This window comes from Euprymna scolopes, chromosome 35 (genome assembly GCF_053919585.1).
Source record: "Euprymna scolopes isolate OS-2025 chromosome 35, ASM5391958v1, whole genome shotgun sequence".
NCBI lineage: Eukaryota > Metazoa > Mollusca > Cephalopoda > Sepiida > Sepiolidae > Euprymna > Euprymna scolopes.
In genome coordinates, this window is record NC_136516.1 from 18,692,192 (window position 1) to 18,709,752 (window position 17,561).

The window sequence follows — 17,561 nt, forward strand, 5'->3', positions numbered from 1 at the left end:
ACATACATACATACATACATACATACATACATACATATAACCCTGCCAAGTACATAAATTGCCTTCGTGTAAAATTTCACAAAAATCGTCCAGTCGTTTTCGAGTCTATAGGGAATAGTAGAGATTGCAAAAATACTTTATGAATAGAAAACATTTATTTTTGTGATACGTGTGCCAGGAAAATGCAAATCTAAATCAATAATCAAGTATAAAATGTTGAAGACCGCTGCGGTGTATAATACTTTCCGCGCATGAAACCTTACAGAGATAATATTTATTGTACCCTGGGGCTGGAAGGAGGCCCATAATGCCGACTACATATTTCTATTACACACACTATTACGCTTGAGCCCGCGTTGAAAATAACGTCCTGTCGCACCCAGAAAATTAATAATTGAAAAGTAAATTTTCGTCCTTTTTGTGATCTGACCTCTGTGTCATAATGCTTTAGAACACCACCACCAACACCACCACCACCCATTTTTACAGCCGCCACAGTGAAATCGGTGGCACTTCGACAAGCGGCGATTGGTTCGGCGATAGTTGGGATTCATCTCATAAAACAGCAGCTCACCAATAGCAACCATAAGGGTTCAATGAGTGCAAACTCATCTCCACCATCACCCGTGCCCCCTACGCTTTGCCTTCCAAATCGCTTCCTGCCAGTGACCCAGCCACTCCTGTTTTCACTGATATCGTAAGATTTATTGACTACAAGGCCCTGTTTACGGTAGCCATTAGAGCTTAAATCACCGCTTATGAAGACGTGCATTGGCGCCAATCTGATGTTTCTGGCCGGTTGCTCGAATGAATTCGCGTGAAACGAATTGAGCTTGAGGAGATGGGTGGCACGAACTGTGACGTTTGCAATGGAATAAACGATTCTCGAATTATAAAAAAAAATGTAGGCAATTAATACGTTGGTAGCTGTGATTTATCGATGGAAAGAGTCTATATTTTATATATCATATTATTTTTTGCTCATTTTAACTCCAAACAAGGCATATTGTCACTTGGGATGTAAAGGACTACACTTTTAGATCGTGTCTATTAGGATACTGTGGGGAGTTGAGCAATGAGATGTCTTCACATTACATTTAGACTTCTATATGTTAGTACAGTCAGGGAAACAGGAAACAAGGAGGGAATTCCAAAGTTATGGGGAAATCTATTAGAGTAGAAGATTTGCCTGTATCTCGCGGCTTCAAAGATGGGGAGGTTCTTTTCCTACTAAATTTGTCTGAAAAATAATGGGACTGTTATCACAATATGGTACGAATGATAATAAGCCCGTTTTGGGATAGCTGTTTAGCTCCCCACATTAAAAAGCTGTCTAGCTATATTCCCTTGTCCTTAGGGGAGGTAAGTAAATAAGACCGATGCTGTTGTCGTCTCAAAATGTCAGAGCACATCACCAGGCCAGGTTGTTAATGTTAACGAGGTTGATGGTGAAAAGGTCAGATAATTGTCTTCACAAAAGGGGTTAAACTTGCAAACAATCTGTTAAAATTTAATAAGAATATATGCATTCATGCTGTCTCTGTGTTTCTCTCTCTCTTGTCTCTACCCCTACCGGGATAGAGATCAATAGAGGGGGAAACTCTATCGCAGTCGTTTTTTTCGTCACGAGGGAAGATTTGTAATTCGGTTGGAAATTCAGTGCTGAAACTTGAAATTGGGACCGCGAAGGTAAAGGGTGGCGTACCTTAACTCTCGTGTTCTTAAAAATGCCCCTTCTTTAATATGAAAATAAAAAAAAAATTACATGGATATCACCACTTATCAAGGCCCGGAAGCCACTCGGGGTAAGGGTTATAGCGTATAGAGTAATGAATGGGATAGTATCTTAGTAATCTTTAGTATTCGAAATTTGATAAAGTGTCTTACTTAAGGGGGCGATTCATCAGGAATTTATTTATATTGGACTTGAAGAAATCCAAGTTGTAGTCAGGTGGGAAACAGGCAAATGGAAGAGAGTTCCACAGGCGTGCATTTCTAAGAAAGGGGCTTTGTTCATGGAATCAACGTTTTTGTTTATATTGTTTAAACAAACATGCGTTGTAAACTTAGTTTGTACAGCGTTCATTCCCGGCACAATAAATACCAGCCCAGATAATTAATTCTCAGGAGAGAATTAATGATTATAAAACCACTGCTACTAATGACGCCAGGAACGCTTAGAGATGACTCTATAGCAACCACTATACGAGTCGACGGCTATAAAGAGAAGTGGTGACGTCAGTAAGATAAAGGACCCGTGTATATACTATGATGCTATTTATTTTGTTATTGAGAATGTTAGAGCATAATATTTCAGAGATGCTTCCTAGCTGACTACAACATTGCCATTTTTAAAACAAATGTTAAAAATTATTGTCTAAATAATCAAAGTCCGGCCATTTCACCAATTGCTTCCAATCCTTTAAAAGTATTGTTCATCGCCAATTCAAAGTTTTATTGCCTCTTACTATGACAAACAAAGGAAAAAAATAAAAATCTGAGTCGGCATTTTATTACCGTTACTCTCCACTTTCGACACCACTTAAAACGTTTCTCGTTGGTACATGTCCATTTAGACCGCATCACGTTTCTCCTTCCTCCAACTGCATGCCTGTCACAGCCGGCCCATTCTTCTCTTCAAGTTTATATGTCCAATGTTTTCGACTTTGTTTCTTACCCGAGCACGTGGTGCATTTTTCTCTTTTTTTTTACTTTCTCTTCTCGCGCACTCTTCCTAATTTGCATATGCGGTTTTTCGATTACTGTCCCTGCTAATCTCTTCGCAAATCAGCAACTCTTCGCTGCTGCTGATACTTTTCCACACGCTCATATACACTGCTTTATTATTCTCGCGTAATAATCACTGGCATATTTGTTACCGAAATCTATACATATTCTATATAGTTCAATGTTGAGAAAGAATATAATAACAAATTTTACTCCTGCATGAAAGCCGTATTGTTTTTTTGTTTTTTGTTTTTTCGTTTTTTTTTTTTTGTTTGTTTGTTTTTTTTGAGTGGTGTTCGATGGTCATCCAGTTTTGTCATATCGGGCACCATATAAACCCATTGATGTTATTGTTTAACTGGTGTGCCGTGCCAAGGAACAAACAGCTCTTCAAGGGACGTCGTGTTCGTTCCTCATGGGCTCGAAAATTGGAGGGTCGATTTTTATGAAATTTCTCACGAAGATACTTTTTGTACCTGGCAGGGTTCTTAGATAGTTTTTTTTATCGGAATTTCTGCACTAAGTATAGATGATCGATAATCAGAAAAAAACTTACGAAAGAAGAACAGATGATTTTGACACAAAGTTAACATCTTAAACATCCGAACATCAAAAGTGCATTTGAGAAGTTTTATTACCACACAAGCCCAACATATAAAATCAACAGTATTTTTTATATATGATAGAGGCGCGTTCGAAATGAATGTTTCTGTTTAAAGCACAGTTGCACCATGATACTTGACCTTTTCATTTTAAATTTAAATCCTAGCCATTATCACCGTACAAGCAGCAAGGCCGGGCATATAAAATAAACAGTAAGTTCGTTGATATGACAAAGTCTTGTTCGAAATGAATGTTTCTGTTTAAAGCACAGTTGCACCATGATACTTGACCTTTTCATTTTAAATATTTATGCAAACCATTATATAAAAAAAATAATTTGATCAAAGCAGTAGTAGGTTCTTTACAGTGCAATGTAAGCCACAATGCATTTTGGACTAAGTTACTGCGGAAAGGTATGTGAAGCTTTTTTCAGGTGCACCGCGAGGAGTACCGAACTAGAGCAGACAAATAATCGATTTGATTGAAAAATGGGCGATTTCAATGATTTCGATGGCAATAAAAATAGGAAAGGGTGAAACATTCATTGGTCATCATTTGATCCCGGACAACGTCGGTTCTTCCTGCTAATATATATATATATATATATATATATATATATATATAGTATTTTTATTATACAAACATTATTGGTTACATATGTGCATATATGTTTCAGTGGAATCCCCATTTAAGGATAACACCTCATCAGACCAAAAAAGAATCAATATGGATTCTTTTCTCTTTTTTTTTTTTTTTGTCTGATAAGGTGTTATCCTTGAATTAGGATTCCACTGAAACATGTATGCACATATGTAACCAATAATGTTTGTATAATATATATATATATATATATATATATATATATATATATATATATATATTGTATTGGTAGTAATTATTTGTAAGTGTGCCCACCAAAAGAGTGGTCAATGTTTAGACAGAGCCAAAATAAGTGAATTCAGTTTACAAACAAATGGCTACACAACATAAGCATACATGTTTCAGCGAAAACCCAGTACGGGAATCGCTTCGTCAGGCCAAGGACATGTCCTTGGCCTGACGAAGCGATTCCCGTATTGGGTTTTCGCTGAAACATGTATGCTTATGTTGTGTAGCCATTTGTTTGTAACTGAATTCACTTATATATATATATATATATATATATATATATATATATATAAACTGAATTCACTTTCAAAGTTTTACAAGCCTATGATATATATATATATATATATATATATATATATATATATATATATATATATATATATATATATAGCGATACATCAGCGCAAGTTCAACAAGAACCAGCATGAAATGTCTTCCTGACATTAATTATTGGTCAATGCTGGTTCATTTACTAATTCATCGATTTGTGGTCTGGCTATTTTCCTCGTTCAATCAACCGGCCAATGAGGAAATTTTTTTTGCTGTGGCTTGGCTTATAGTATTCTTCTTTATTCTTCCGACTTTTTTAATGGCATCACAAAAACAAATCTGTCGAAAAAAATCAAGGTTTCGTTGTTTTCGGAGAAACTGATGCCAATTCAAAAGGGATTCGATACGAGTAATTTTGTCATGCTTTTATCTTTGCGTTAATCGCCCATTCTTATCAATTAATCAGCTTCCTGGAATTGTATTTTTTTTTCTTTTTTACTCTCCGAGTTTTTTTTTCTTTCTTTTTTTCTTCACCTTTTTTCGTTCAGTTCTTTTTTCGTTCCTTCCGCTATTTTCGTTCACTCTTTCCTTCGTTCTTTCTTTAATTCGTTCTTTTATATTCTGAGATTTCTTTAAATATAAACATTGGTATTGTCTGCGAGATGTGTATTTATGCTGACGACACCACGCTCTATAACAGACACGAAAGGAAAACAAATGAACACATATCTAAAGAAATGGTAGAAACACTAGAGCAAGACTTCCGATCCGTAGTGGAATGGGGACAAAAATGAATGGTCACCTTCAATGTTGCCAAGACTAAACTTGTTTCCTTCTTTCCTTCAATAATTACAAGAAACCTTTCATACCGCCAATAGCAATGACCAATGACTCTTTATCTGAAAGTACATCTTTTAAACTCCTCGGCCTAACGTTCACAGAAAACATGAGTTGGAACAATTACATTGAGAACATTGCCAAGACCCCTGCGAAGAAGGTAGGTTCTCTCTACCGTGCTAGAAAGCTATTGACGCTTGAAAGTATCATATACTTCTATAAGGCCACCATTCGTCGATGTATGGAGTATCGTTGTAATATTTGGGCTGGTGCATCTGCCATTAGTCTCTCGCTCCTAGACAAGGTTTAAAAGAGAGTCGCCAATCTGATAGGTCCGGGACTGTCAGCTAAACTTCAGCCTCTTTCACATCGACGAAATCTTGCATTCCTCTGCCTGTTCTACAAGTATTTTAACGGTGAATGCTCTGACGAATTGCAAGCACTTGTTCCCCCTCGACGTAAATACCCCCGACAAACCCGAGAAGCAGCTAAATCCCACCTCTTCAAAGTAGAGATCCCTAGATGCAAGAGAGCCTTCTACTCCAGTAGTTTCTTCTCCAGAACAGCTAGACTTTGGAATTCACTTCCGGGTCCCTGCTTCCCCGACTGTACTGACATGCAGAAGTTCAAGTGCAACGTGAACCGGCATCTTGCTGCCCAACTTCCTACATAGTACCCCTGATGTTTATGTCCCTGATAGTAGCCCCCTACAACAAAGTGGCAATGTGCCTTGTTTGGGGTGAAAATGTAATAAAAAACATAACCCTTTTGCTTTCATTCTTTCCGGCTCTTTTATGGTTTCCCTGTTCTGCTTACTTCCTTTCCTTCCTTTCTTCTTCCCCTTTTCTTTCATCCCCCTTTCTTCCTTTCTTCCTTTCTTCCCTTTCTTTATCTCTTCCTTTTCTTCCGACCTTTTCTATCTACCTCCACTCTCTTCCTTTTATCCCTCCCTATCTTCCTTCGTCCTCTTCATTCTATTTCTTCCTAACATCCCTTTCTTCTTTTCGTACCGTTAGTTCTGCCTTCTTTATCTTCCTCCATCCATCCATCCAATTACTTCCTCGCCTCCCTATCTTCCCTCTTCCCTCTTTTCATCCTTTCCCTATCATCCTCTCTTCTCTTATTCCCTTTCTTCCCTTTCTTCCTCCCATCCCCGTCTTCTTTTCTTCTCTTTCTTTTATCCCTCGTCTTTATTACTCCCTTACTTATCTTCCTTCATTCCCTTTCTTTCATCCTCCCTTTCCTTCCTCTCTTATTTATCTTCCTCTCTTCCTTATCTTCCCTCGTCCTCTTCTTTTCATCTCTACCCTTTCTTCCTCCCCTACATATCTCCCTCCCTCCCTCCACTTTTTACCTTCCTTCTTTTTCTTCCTATCTCTTTCTTTTATCTTTCATCTCTATTTCTTTCCTTCCTTTTTTTCCCACCTTCCTAGCTTTCTTTCTATATCCCACTCAATCTTCAGCCATTACTTATTTCTCTGTCAGCTTTTCAGTCTTTCTCCCATTTCTTGTTTCCTGCCGCTAACAGATCAGGCTCTCTGAAGATACCGGGGCGGAATCCTGATCTAAAATGCCCAAGACATTGATGTTATTTTTTTTATTTTCCCTTTCCCTTTGCAAAACTCAATCATGTTCTGCAAAGTCAAAAACAAAAACAAATTTAATGGAATTAATTTGAAATTATTTTTGAGATTATTAATTTTGTATAATTTATTTATTAATTTTTTGGACTATTATTCTTATCTTCTAGTTGTTGTTTTCTACGACGTTTCGGCCAAATATTCCTCTGGCCTTCGTCAGGTTAACCGCGACGGGATACGAATGTCGAATCCTCCAACTACATCCACAGCAATTACACAATAAAGACAATTTTTCTCTACAAAAAAAAACAAACCAAACACCATGAATAAATATTTGGAGATATAAAGAAATTAAATCATAAAAATACAGTATTACTAGATTCGGTATTTAATGGCGTGAAGGGTGTTGATATGCCGCAAAACAAAACAACCAAACCAAACATCATAAATAAATATTTGAACGTATAAAAGATGAAGCATGAAAATTTTTAAAAAATTGCTGGATTCGGCATTCGGTGACTGTAATCTATTAACACCAAGTGACTATCAGTAAAAAAAAAAAAAAAATTACTACAGGATAGTCCCTTCCCCCGTAAAAGTAGACCAGAAAATGTAGACGAGAAGAGGAACATTTTCTTATTGTTTAAATTACCTGTAGTGTTATAAAAGATGCTGGAAATGCTCTCCGTTGACATCTATGATGACAAGTCCGGGGAACGTGGTGGCCATAATCCCTTGCTTATTGTTCTCTCTTCTGTAAACGTGTCATGAACTCATGTCAGTGATCTGTGAGATGTGTGGCATGTAGCGCCATCTTGTTGGAAAAATAATTGCATTTTGTCTTGTGGTGTCAGTTGGTCGATATGAAAAAGATTAGAGAGATGGGGGTTACTTTGAAGTGGGTTGCTTAATCTGAAAAAAATTGATTAGAGAAAGATTAGAGATCGGGCTAGCTACTTTTAAGTGGCCACCCTGTGTATATACAAGGTGCCTTCAATAATTTTCCAGACTTGTGCAGTCATTAAAAATTGTGACAGACTCTTGAAAATTCAGTATGTTGTTGCTAAACATAGTATGAGATGACTGACTAATTTTTATGATTTCACGTTCAAAAGAACAGCTACAACAGGAATTGGAATACACCATATTAAAGCCGGATTGTCGCAGCTGGTGAATTTCAAACATGCAATCTGAACGTGAGGACATTTAGAAGAAGGTTATGCAATAAAATTTTGTTTTAAACTTGAACAAGTGTAATAGAAATGTATGGAATGCTTCAGACAGCTTTTGGACTATCTTGCATGAATCGATCATCAGTTTTTGAATGGCATAAGAGATCCTTAGAAGACAGAGTCTGTGAGGGATGACGAGAGAGTAGAAGGAGCAAGGAAGTCAGAACACCAAAGTTGGTTGGCCAAATAAAGAATTTCATGGATATGAATGGTGTATAGAGAGTGCTCTATCATTTTCATAGACTATTTGACCAAGATGGGCCTCAAGACAGTTACTCATCCTCCCTATAGTCCAGACCTTGCTCCCTCTGACTTTTGCTTATTCCTTGAGCTCAAGGGAAACCTGAGAGGCTGCCATTATGAAATAATTAAGGATATGAAAGAGGTTGTGATGAGGGACATTGACACGCTTACACAAGAGGATTTCTATGAGACCATTGTGTGAATGGTACAAGAGGTGGATTGCAGCCGTAGGAGATTACTTCCAATGGGGACAAGAGTTTCACGTGTGTGCTATCACTAAAAGTGTCCCATACGAAAAACGTCTGGAAACATATCGAAGGTACCTCGTAGTTTACTGGTCAATAATTGTGCGTAAAAACAGTGGCTGTTTTTTTTTTTTACATAGGAGTCACTACTTATCAAGGCCCGGAGGCCACTCGAGGATAAGGGTTAATGGATCAATAGGATAATGGGTTAGTAGTCAATGTGAATATAACGTAGTAATCGAAAGTAATGAAGCTTTTGTAAATTGGATTACTTAGAGTGACGGTTCATCAAGAATTTGTTTACGTAGGACTTGAAGACAGTCAAATTGGAGTCAGCTGGAAAGCAGAAACACGGAAGAGAGTTCCAAAGGCGTGCAGTTCTACGAAAGAACCTTTGTTCATGGAATCTACATTTAGGTTTAGATACAGATAAAGAATGGAGGAAAGTATTGATAGTCGTTTCAGATAGACGAGTGTTTTTCGTGAATGTTTGGCTAGGGGGGACCATAGATTGGAGCTCAGACGAGCACTTGCCATGAAAATAACGATAAAGCAGAGACAGGCTAACAACGTCTCTTCTGTGAGAAATAGGTTGCAAGGAAGAGAAAAGGGCATCCCTCACTAATCTACGAAGTCTATTTTGAACTCTGTTAAGGCAGGGTTAGCAGCTCCTGGCCACATGTGGTAAGCGTATTCCATCATTGCATGTACCTGGCTTTTATATAGGTAGAGAATTGCATCAAGAGTGGCATATCTACTGGAGCGGTAGATGTGTGTGTTCCATTTCAGATTGGGAGTAAAGGCCAGGCCCAGAAGTTTGTCAAAACATGAAGGTTACCCAAAACGAGAGACATTCATTTCAATTAGTGCCAGCTGGGGATCAGAGCGTTGATGATATAAAGATAGAAGCTTAGTTTTAGAAGTATTCAAAGTAACCAGCCACCGCTTTCCCCATTATACAGGGAATAGTGTAACTTTCTTTAAATGATGTTGCTTACAGTAAAAGCACAAAGCCTATATGAATTATTGTCCTGGAACTCAGTAAAAACAAGAGACAAAAAGAAAAACATCTGGTCAATAAATGAAAGGAAAACTGATATTCTTAACGTCTTTACTAACTCAACGGATCACAGTGTAGTGTCTGTTCTAATTCTACACTTGACCTTTTCTGTTCTCGGTCAGTGGAGGAGAAATTATTCGTGACTGAGACAATTTTTATTTTTGTCCCTATTTAGAGTTCCCCTTCTTGGGGAGCTGGATTTTTTGCCCACATTAAAAACTGACCTTATGTGGGGAGGCAAGTAAATAGGATACTCAACGTTTGAAAGGCAAAAGAGAAGTTTAATGGAATATTCGAACATTTATGCATCTTTTATAGAGACCAATTTTAAACCTCCAGAATTGTTTTTTTAATTTATAGAACTTGGACTGAAATACAATAAAACAAAATATTGTTTCTAATTTTTTTAGATGACGATTGATAATTTGAATTATCAAGATTCTTCAGACTACTGTTCTCATCTTGAACGTTATTTTCACAATGCTTCTGTTTTCCTATTTTAATTAATTGCTCAAAATAATTACAGCTTTACGTAATTTCTGTCTCTTTAGGTCGGTTTCTGAATTTTTGAGATGCGGATTGGTTATTTGTATAATTTAAAATCATTAGACTACTGTTTTCATCTTGAGTGTCATTTTCGCAACGTTTCAGTCGACGTAACCTTTGATCTTCCTCAGGTGTATCTTGTCTAACTCGGGTCCTGGGTATGACCTTAAACTATATCCAATGGTGAGGCCCCAGCTTACGAGCTTCTGGGAGTGTGGAGCCAATCTTTAATTACTATTGCTCCCAGGTCCAGGTGACCAGGAGTGGTAGTACTTGTTGGGGTCCCAACCATGGGTTGAATAGAAACCGACTTGAAAACAACAAATATATTCTATTAAAAAAAATTCTTTAAAATCTTTGGATTCGGCATTAAATAACCCGAAAAGGGTTGATATGCCGTAGAACAAAAACAACCAAGCAACTTGTCTAACTCGGAAATGTTTCTGTCGAACTCGGGAATTGTGATGGAATTTCGAACGGAATCCTTTATTTACTTCACGAGGGTAACGTGCTCTTGTTCCGTCAGCCATCAGTCGATGGAGGTCCTAAGTAATTCGCAATTGTATTTTTCGGTCGCTCACACTTAGAATTGAACCTTCAACCTTCAGGAGAATATCACTTTTTACAAGTTATTTTTCCAAGTACTCCAACCAATGCGCCACGGATCCCTGCGAATAAATTCCCGAATTCGACAGAAACATTCGCTAGTTCGACAATATACACATGGAGAAAGTAGGAGGTTACATCGACCGAAATTTTTTGAAAATGGTTCTCAACATAAGAACAGTAGAATGAAGAATCTAAATCTTAGCAATAATTTTTGCGTTCAGATATATATATATATATATATCATTCAACCACGGTAGTGGTTGAATATATGCTTAAGTCCGAAATTGAATGAATCGAGACATATTCAAACCCCCACCACTAATTCCGTTCGCAACCAAATTTCAAACAGGTTATATAGTTGGATAGAACATCTCATTAGCTACATTTTGAATTATTTGCATATGTATTACATTATGTATTATTTGCATATGTTGGTTTTTATTGTTGAGTTAGAAAGAATTAAATGATTCTAATTATGATATAATAAAATTATTAATTTTTATGTAAATTATAAAATTATTAATTCCATCTACTAATTAAATAACTAATGAATTTATTTTATTCAAACAATTTTCACTACATAAATATATGCAAATAATAGGGAGGAAATAAGTTCAATCCAGCGACTGACACCCTTTCTAACTCAACAATAAACAACAACATATGCAAATGATAAATAAAATATTTATCAATATTCAAATTTTATTTTTAGCTGCAATATTTTAAGTCTAAAAAATTCTTATTTTTTACTTTACTAGAATATCTTGTTCTTTACTTTTCCAGGTTGAATTTCTTGTCCTTTACTTTTCCAGGTTTAATAAAATCTTAAGAATATTACTTTTCATGCGCGCATTTTTCCATATAATATATATATATATTGTTACATTGAAATAGAAGTCCCTTTTTCGTGGACAATATTTAATAAAAACAAATCGTCAAAAAGTGTGATATTCTTCTTTTTTCTTTTCTATCGGGTTGTGTGTAAAAGAAAAGCTCATTATATCAAAGCGGCAAGAAGTAAAGATGTCACCTTGAACGTGCCGACGTCTTGATCAAAAATGGCCGACTTCATTAGGGATTCAGATTCGCCAAAGCTTTTGAAAACATTAATTAACGCTTCGTTTTAGCTTCTCGCGTGAAATTAGCTACCATAATAACCGTCTGTATGTATTTTTCTATTTATTTCTTTGCTAGTTTCTAATTCATAATATGTGAACAGAAAATACCTATCTTTTTCTCTATGTACGAGCTGGGAGTTTCAAGTTCGACCCCAGTTCGTTCAACGAAAATCACTTTCACTTAGAATGTTGACAACCTTCATGTGGTTCCTCCTGTAATCCCCGATGTCTTTCTAGAACGAATTATGACTAGAAACATCCTGAGGAAACCAATGACAACAATAGAATTTTCGGATTCATACGATATGATGATGATGACCGCTCTATGTACAAACGAAACTGTGACTCTTCTATGTATATACATAGTGTGGTATTTACTTCGGATAAGTTATGTCGGCTTCCTCTAAAGAAGTAAGTTTACAGGGAGTACAAAATTCTCAAGTGGTTTCCAGCCACACGTATATCCCTGTCACGGAAAGATGATAGACGGCGCAGTCACTCATCTGATAGTGACCAGGCTCCACGTTGTTTAACGTCGGTAATGCGATTATGCTACATGCATGAATATACACATAATATTATAATAATGAAATTCCTAAAAAGAGAAATTATGAATAGTACAGAAGTAGTGTTTGCAATAAAACTACTGCGTGGAACTGATCATCTTGTAAGAATAGCGGATGACAGGTTCCCGAATTTATTTTTATTTTTTATTTTTATTTTTTACTCACGTTCAACCCTAACAAAGTATATCGCCACTTGGACGTAAGGGGCTACTATTTGGAACCATGCCAAGGAAAGATTAACAAGATGTTGGTTTACGTTAAATTTAAATTTCTGCACATAAGTACAGTCAGGGAAGCAGGTAGCAGGAAAGGAATTCCAAAGTCTAGTTGTTTGAAGGAAAGAGCTATTAGAGTAAAAAGCTTCACAACATAAGGGTTTTATTTTGTTGCTAAGCGGGTTTGTCTGGAATATGTACGTCGGAGGGACACAAGTGCAACAAGTTCATCAGAGCACATTTCATTAAAATATTTGTAAAGGAGACACAGAGATGCAATATTGCGGCGATGGGATAGCGGTTGCAGCTTAGTTGATAAACCTATTACATTAAAAACTCTTTTCTAGACGCTAGCCAAGAGACAGTGATAGACGCACCAGTCCAGATGTGGCAACAATACTCCGTGCATGGGCGAATGGTGGCTTTGTAGAGGTACAACTCGATTAAGGGGACCCAATTTCTTTGCAGCAGCCTTCGGACTGTCCTCAATGTATTTGTCCCAGTTCATCTTGCAAATGTTAGGCCGAGGAGCTTGAAGGAAGAATTCTCAGGTAGGGTGTTATTTGGCATGGATATCGGTGGTTGCAGAGGCGTCTTTTAATTGTTAAAACTTACAAGCATTGAATGTTACTATCCATTTGCAGCCCCATTCTATGACAGGTCTATGGAGAGCTAGAAAATGCCAATAGAAAAGTTGGTGGGTAAAAACTCCGGTACAATGACGTAGTTAAACGTCACCTGACAGAAATGGACAGTGATATGGCAAACTAGGAGGCACAAGCAAGTGACCGAGGGGGTTTCCGCATCAGTGTACATAGAGAAAACGTTAGGCTTATGGTTAGGGTAAGGATTAGGGTTAGGATTAGGGTTAGGGTTAGGGTAAGGATAAGGGTTAGGGTTAGGGTTAGGGTAAGGATAAGGGTTAGGGTTAGGGTTAGAGTTAGGGTAAGGATTAGGGTAAGGGTTAGGGTTAGGGTTAGGGTTAGGGTAAGGGTTACGGTTACGGTTAGGGTTACGGTTAGGGTTAGGGTAAGGATTAGGGTTGTGGTTAGGGTTAGGGTTAGGGTAAGGATTAGGGTTAGGGTAAGGGTTAGGGTAAGGATTAGGGTTAGGGTAAGGGTTAGGGTTAGGGTTAGGGTTAGGGTAAGGATTAAGGTTAGGGTTAGGGTTGGGGTAAGGATTAGGGTTAGGGTTAGGGTTAGGGTTGGGGTTAGGGTTAGGGTTAGGGTAAGGGTTAGGGTTAGGGTTAGGGTTAGGGTAAGGATTAGGGTTAGGGTTAGGCTTAGGGTTATGGTTAGGGTTACGGTTAGGGTAAGCCTTAGGGTTAGGGTTAGGGTAAGGATTAGGGTAGGGTAAGGCGAAGGGTTAGGGTAAGGGTTACGGTTAGGATAAGCATTAGGGTTAGGGTTAGGGTTAGGGTTAGGGTAAGGATTAGGGTTGGGTTGGGGTTAGGGTTGGGGTTAGGGTAAGGATTAGGGTTAGGGTTAGGGTTAGGGTAAGGATTAGGGTAAGGGTTAGGGTTAGGGTTAGGGTAAGGATTAGCGTTAGGGTTAGGGTTAGGGTGAGGGTAAGGATTAGGGTTAGGGTTGGGGTAAGGGTAAGGGTTAGGGTTAGGGTAAGGATTAGGGTTAGGGTTAGAGTTAGGGTTAGGGTTGGGGTTAGGGTAAGGGTTAGGGTAAGGACTAGGGTTAGTGTTAGGGTTAGGGTTAGGGGTAGGGTTAGGGTAAGGATTAGGGTTAGGGTTAGGGTTAGGGTAAGGATTAGGGTTGGGGTAAGGGTTAAGGTAAGGATTAGGGTTAGGGTTAGGATTAGCGTTAGGGTAAGGATTAGGGTTAGGGTTAGGCTTAGGGTTAGGGTTAGGGTTACGGTTAGGGTAAGCATTAGGGTTAGGGTTGGGGTTAGTGTTAGGGTTAGGGTTAGGGTAAGGATTAGGGTTAGGGTTAGGGTTAGGGTTAGGGTAAGGATTAGGGTTAGGGTAAGGGTTAGCGTAAGGATTAGGGTTAGGGTTAGGGTTAGGGGTAGGGTTAGGGTAAGGATTAGGGTTAGGGTTAGGGGTAGGGTTAGGGTTAGGGTAAGGATTAGGGTTAGGGTTAGGGTTAGGTTTAGGGTAAGGATTAGGGTTAGGGTTAGGGTAAGGAATCGGGTTAGGGTTAGGGTTAGGGTTAGGTTTAGGGTAAGGATTAGGGTTAGGGTTAGGGTAAGGATTAGAGTAAGGGTTAAGGTTAGGGTTAGGGTAAGGATTAGGGCGAGGGTTAGGGTTAGGGTTAGGGTAAGGATTACGGTTAGGGTTAGGGTTAGGGTAAGGATTAGGGTTAGGGTTAGGGTTAGGGTAAGGGTTAGGATTAGGATTAAGGTTAGGTTTAGGGTTAGGTTAGGTAAGGATTAGGGTTAGGGTTAGGGTTAGGGTTATAGGTAAGGATCAGTGTTAGGGATAGGGTTAGGGTTAGGGTAAGGAGTAGGGTTAGGGTTAGGGTTAGGGTAAGGATTAGGGTTGGGTTGGGGTTAGGGTTGGGGTTAGGGTAAGGATTAGGGTTAGGGTTAGGGTTAGGGTAAGGATTAGGGTAAGGGTTAGGGTTAGGGTTAGGGTAAGGATTAGCGTTAGGGTTAGGGTTAGGGTGAGGGTAAGGATTAGGGTTAGGGTTGGGGTAAGGGTAAGGGTTAGGGTTAGGGTAAGGATTAGGGTTAGGGTTAGAGTTAGGGTTAGGGTTGGGGTTAGGGTAAGGGTTAGGGTAAGGACTAGGGTTAGGGTTAGGGTTAGGGTTAGGGGTAGGGTTAGGGTAAGGATTAGGGTTAGGGTTAGGGTTAGGGTAAGGATTAGGGTTTGGGTAAGGGTTAAGGTAAGGATTAGGGTTAGGGTTAGGATTAGCGTTAGGGTAAGGATTAGGGTTAGGGTTAGGCTTAGGGTTAGGGTTAGGGTTACGGTTAGGGTAAGCATTAGGGTTAGGGTTGGGGTTAGTGTTAGGGTTAGGGTTAGGGTAAGGATTAGGGTTAGGGTTAGGGTTAGGGTTAGGGTAAGGATTAGGGTTAGGGTAAGGGTTAGCGTAAGGATTAGGGTTAGGGTTAGGGTTAGGGGTAGGGTTAGGGTAAGGATTAGGGTTAGGGTTAGGGGTAGGGTTAGGGTTAGGGTAAGGATTAGGGTTAGGGTTAGGGTTAGGTTTAGGGTAAGGATTAGGGTTAGGGTTAGGGTAAGGAATCGGGTTAGGGTTAGGGTTAGGGTAAGGTTTAGGGTAAGGATTAGGGTTAGGGTTAGGGTAAGGATTAGGGTAAGGGTTAGGGTTAGGGTTAGGGTAAGGATTAGGGCGAGGGTTAGGGTTAGGGTTAGGGTAAGGATTACGGTTAGGGTTAGGGTTAGGGTAAGGATTAGGGTTAGGGTTAGGGTTAGGGTAAGGGTTAGGATTAGGATTAAGGATCGGTTTAGGGTTAGGTTAGGTAAGGATTAGGGTTAGGGTTAGGGTTAGGGTTAGGGTTATAGGTAAGGATCAGTGTTAGGGATAGGGTTAGGGTTAGGGTAAGGAGTAGAGTTAGGGTTAGGGTTAGGGTAAGGATAAGGGTTAGAGTAAGGATTAGGGTTATGGTAAGGTTTAGGGTTAGGGTTAGGGTTAGGGTTAGGATTAGGGTTAGGGTTAGGGTTAGGTTAAGGGTACGGGTAAGGATTAGGGTTAGGGTTAGGGTTAGGGTAAGTGTTAGGGTAAGGATTAGGGTAGGGTTATTCTTAGGGTTAAGGTTAGGGTTACGGTTAGGGTAAGCATTAGGGTTAGGGTTAGGGTTAGGGTAAGGATTAGGGTAAGGGTTAGGGTTAGGGTTAGGGTTAGGGTAAGGATTAGGGTTAGGGTTAGGGTTAGGGTTAGGGTAAGGGTTAGAGTAAGGATTAGGGTTAGGGTTAGGGTTAGGTTTAGGGTTAGGGTAAGGATAAAGGTTAGGGTTAGGGTTAGGGTTAGGGTAAAGATTAGAGCTAGGGTTAGGGTTAGGTAAGGATTAGGGTTAGTGTTAGGGTTAGGGTTAGGGTAAGGATTAGTGTAAGGATTAGGGTTAGGGTTAGGGTAAGGATTAAGGTTTGGGTTAGAGTTAGGGTTAGGGTTAGGGTTGGGGTTAGGGTTAGGGTTAGGGTAAGGGTAAGGGTTTGGGTTAGGGTTAGGGTTAGGGTAAGGATTAGGATATGGGTAAGGGTTGGGGTAAGGATTAGGGTTAGGGTTAGGGCTAGGGTTAGGGTAAGGATTAGGGTTTGGGTTAGGGTTAGGTTTAGGGTTAGGGTTAGGGTTAGGGTTAGGATAAGGGTTAGGGTCACGGTTAGGGTTAGGGTTAGGGTTAGGATCAGGGTTAGGGTTAGGGTTAGGGTTAGGGTAAGGATTAGGGTTAGGGTTAGGGTTAGGGTTAGGGTTAGGGTTAGGGGTGGGGTTAGGGTTAGGGTAAGGATTAGGGTTAGGGTTAGGGTTAGGGTGTGGGTTATTGTTAGGGTAAGGGTTAGGGTTAGGGTAAGGGTTAGGGTTAAGCTTAGGGTTAGGGTAAGAATAAGGGTAAGGGTTAGGGTTAGGGTAAGGATTAGGGTTAGGGTTAGGGTTAGGGTTAGGATTAGGGTTAGGGTTAGGGTTAGGGTAATGATTAGGGTTAGGGTTAGGGTAAGGATTAGGGTTAGGGTTAGGGTTAGGATTAATGTTAGGGTTAGCGTTAGGGTAAGGATTAGGGTTAGGGTTAGGGTTAGAGTGAGCATTAGGGTTAGGGTTAGGCTTAGGGTTAGGGTAAGGGTTAGGGTAAGGATTAGGGTTAGGGTTAGGGTTAGGGTAAGGATTAGGGTTAGGGTTAGGGTAAGGATTAGGGTTAGGGT